Genomic DNA, 4,253 nt, shown 5'->3' on the forward strand with positions numbered 1-4,253 from the left:
AGAGAATATTCTTGCGAACGCTAGTGCTCTCTCTCGCTTTTCCGTTTCTCTCGACACGAGTGGATATGAGACGTAGCTCGACGTGGGCGAGGCAGACGCGTTTGCGTCCATCGCTCTAGTCCCGGAGCAAAGGGGACATGCGTGGGCAGGCGGGAAACGCATTTGTGTAGAGGCAGCCCGGCGTGTCGCGGCTCGTTGATCTTTTGGCGAAGTCATGCCCAAGTCTTTCTTCGATGGCATTTTGCTTGATAATATCATCAATCCGGAGTCCATGGGACTCGACGGTGACTAGCATGGCGACGATTGTGTAATCGTGACATATTAGGGGAAGATCATGGCTCCCGTCTCGGCCAGCTTGGAAGGCGACTGCACTTTTGCATTTTGCAGAGGCGTGTTCATTCCGAGGTCTCGAAGACGGAGGTTGATGCTGCGGGCGGATGCTTCGAGAAGACGGAGTGGCACCTGGCGGAAGGCTCTGCCACACCGGAGGGCTTCGACTGCTCGGGGATAAACGCTAAAAGTTTGACCACGCATCAAGCATAAGTCGGTCTCACGGGGCATCCGCCATTCCTGCCTTGGTGACGCTTCTTCGTCTGCGTTCGGAAGATCGGCCCTTATTCCCCAGGCGCGAGCGCGGGTCTCTGCTTTGGCTAACCTGTTCTTCAGGTTGCTCCAGCCGTTTGTTCGAGGAGCGGGACTCGACTTGAGGAGAACGACTCAAGGCTCGACTCGAGGAGCGAAGCTCGCCTCGAGGAGACTGACTCAAGGCTCGATTCGAGGAGCGAAGCTCGACTCGAGGAGACTGAATCAAGTCTCAACTCGAGGAGCAAAGCTCAACTCGGGGAGCCGACTCAAGTCTCAACTCGAGGGGCTAGGCTCAACTCAGGGGGCCGACTCAAGCCTCGACTCGAGGGGCTAGGCTCGACTCAAGGAGATTGGCTGGACTTTAAGGAATATGACTCTACTCGAGGAGCGACGCTCGACTCGAGGAGTATGACTCGATTCGAGGGGCAAGACTCAACTCGGGGAGAATGGCTTGATGAGTGATGCTCGACTCGAGAGGGATGACTCGAGGAGAGTGACTCGACTCGAGGAGCATGGCTCGACTCGAGGAGGGTGTGACTCGACTTGAGGAGGACGTCTTGACTCGAGGATCAGTGCTCGACTCAAGGAGAATGATTTGACTCAAGGAGCGAGACTCGACTCAAGGAGCGTGACTCGACTTTGGGGAGCGATGCTCGACTTGAGGAGAATGGTTCGATTTCAGGAGCAAGACTCGACTCGAGGAGAATGACTCAACTCGAGGGGCAAGCCTTGACTCGAGGAGAATGGCTCGACTCAAGGAGCGAAGCTCGACATCGAGGAGAATGACTCGACTCAAGGAGCGAAGCTCGACTTTGAGGTGAATGACTCGACTCAAGGAGCGAAGCTCGACTCGAGGAGAATGACTCGACCCGAGGAGCGAAGCTCGACTCGAGGAGAATGACTTGACTCGAGGAGCGAAGCCCAACTCGGGGAGACTGACTCGACTCGAGGAGCGAAACTCGACTCGAGGAGGATGACTCGACTCGAGGAGCGAAGCTTAACTCGGGGAGACTGACTCGACTCGAGGAGCGAAACTCGACTCGAGGAGGATGACTCGACTCGAGGAGCGAAGCTCGGCTCGAGGAGGATGACTCGACTCGAGGAGCGAAGCTCAACTCGAGGAGATCGAATCTCGACTCGAGGAGGATGACTCGACTCGAGGAGCGAAGCTTGACTCGAGGAGAATGACTTGACTCGAGGAGCGAAGCTCAACTCGATGAGACTGACTCGACTCGAGGAGCGAAACTCGACTTGAGGAGGATGACTCGACTCGAGGAGCGAAGCTCAACTCGGGGAGACTGACTCGACTCGAGGAGCGAAACTCGACTCGAGGAGGATGACTCGACTCGAGGAGCGAAGTCTCAGCTAGTTCAGGCCGAGCGAGGTTCTTGCTCAGAGGCGGGGTTCGCGAGTTTTTGCGAGCAGCTTCAATTAACTCGCATGGAACGGGGATTCTCCCAAGGTGAGGGTGATCATGTTTATTTGGCGATGGCGAAGATGGCAAGAACTGCGCCTCGTACGGCGGTTCAGGTGCGTTGCGATTTAGTCATCATATGCAACGCCTCGTGGCGACTCAGTGCGCGTTGTGAGAGACGGTTTTGTGCGTCGTTTAGGTGTCTTAGGCACATCGCAAGGGATGGCCAAGATGCACCATGCAGGCTTCTTAGGTGTGCCGTATAGGCATTTTAGATGAGCCATGTAGGCATTTTGGTTGCGCCATGTAGGTGTTTTAGATGCACTATGTAGGCGTTTTGAGTTGCGCCCTGTAGGCGTCTTGGGCTGCGCCATGTAGGCGTCTTACGTGCGCCATGTAGGCGTCTTAGGTTGCGCCATGTAGGCGTCTTAGGTTGCGCCATGTAGGCGTCTTACGGGCTGCGCCTTTACGCGACTTACGTGCGCCATGTAGGCGTCTTGGTTGCGCCATGTAGGCGTCTTACGGGTTGCGCCTTTACGCGACTTACGTGCGCCCTGTAGGCGTCTTGGGCTGCGCCATGTAGGCGTCTTACGTGCGCCATGTAGGCGTCTTAGGTTGCGCCATGTAGGCGTCTTAGGTTGCGCCATGTAGGCGTCTTACGGGCTGCGCCTTTACGCGTCTTACGTGCGCCATGTAGGCGTCTTAGGTTGCGCCATGTAGGCGTCTTACGGGTTGCGCCTTTACGCGTCTTGCGTGCGCCATGTAGGCGTCTTCGGTGCGCCATGTAGGCGGCTTTGGTGCGCCGCGAGGGACGACTTTAGCCTGCATCTCTGGGATGTCTCTTGGGCGCGCCGTGGGGGCGTCTTTAGCCTGCATCTCGGGGATGTCTATTGGGCGCGCCGCGGGGGCGTCTTTAGCCTGCATCTCGGGGATGTCTCGTGGGCGCGCCGCGGAGGCGTCTTTAGCCTGCATCTCGGGGATGTCTCGTGGGCGCGCCGCGGAGGCGTCTTTAGCCTGCATCTCGGGGATGTCTCGTGGGCGCGCCGCGGAGGCGTCTTTAGCCTGCATCTCGGGGATGTCTCGTGGGCGCGCCGCGGAGGCGTCTTTAGCCTGCATCTCGGGGATGTCTCGTGGGCGCGCCGCGGAGGCGTCTTTAGCCTGCATCTCGGGGATGTCTCGTGCATAAATGTATTTAGATACTTGCCAAAAGAAAAAGAGGAAACAAATTTGCATAAGGATGCACAAGGTATTTCGGCCAAGAGAGTAATAGGCAAGCCAAGGAACAAAAAAGGAAACAAATCCTAGCCTTCTAGAAGGCTGCCTTGGGCGCCCAAAAGGAATGAGAAATAAGGGTTATTTTGCTCATGAATATGTGATATTCTATAGAAGAGGAAACTACCTTATTGAAGGTAAGACCTCTCCTATAAATTGGAGCCTCATTCTTCTCATTTTATTCATCCCACACAAGTTAGAGATTGAGAGACTCTCTCTCTAGACATTGTGGCCGAAATCCTCTCTCTCTCTCTTTCTAGTTTATTTTCGATTTTTCTTGTTTTGGCACCTAGGTCCTCACTCGACCTAGTGTTTAGCTCTGCGACTTCAAGACTCGTTCTTAAGTCGTAGTGTTTAAAAGTGCCCACTCACTGATTTCTTCTTTTCGAGTGATTTAGTGATAGAAACTTTCGTGGTTGCTCGAGGTGCCGAGGAAAGAAAGAGAGACGTGCTGCGAGGGGAGACGAGCGTTGCAAACTTTCCACAAGCTTCTTCAAAGTTCAAGCTTCAAGAAAGGTTAGTAAACTTCTAGCTCATATTGGTTTTTAATTACATGTACTTGCACTTGTCTAGGTTAGTAAAAACTGTTTTACTTGTAAAAGAAAATTTTTAAAATTCCGCCGCTTACCGAAGCGTTAATTATTTTCTCAAACCCTAGATCGCTTCCAACAAATGGTATCAGAGCTATGGTCAAAGAGATGCATGTACATGTTTTTAAAATTATGAGCTTGAAAATCGTTTTCGAAAGTTTACTAATTTTGTGACAAGTTAGAATTGTTATCTTAGATTTTTTTTTAATTTATTGCTCATGTCTTTAAATTAAAAAGCATGTTGATTTTCTATGAGTTTGGGATGTTTTTAAAACACATTAGAATCAGTTCTAAAAGTTTTTAATTTTTTATATTGAAAAACGTGTTTTAAAGGTTTGAGAAATTTCGGTAAATTTTGTGACTAGTTACTTTGTCTTTCTAGTTTCTTTTAT

The sequence above is a fragment of the Urtica dioica genome, chromosome 5, assembly GCF_054948205.1.
Source record: "Urtica dioica subsp. dioica isolate 48M chromosome 5, U.dioica_male_clone48M_v1_H2, whole genome shotgun sequence".
In the NCBI taxonomy this organism is placed as follows: domain Eukaryota; kingdom Viridiplantae; phylum Streptophyta; class Magnoliopsida; order Rosales; family Urticaceae; genus Urtica; species Urtica dioica.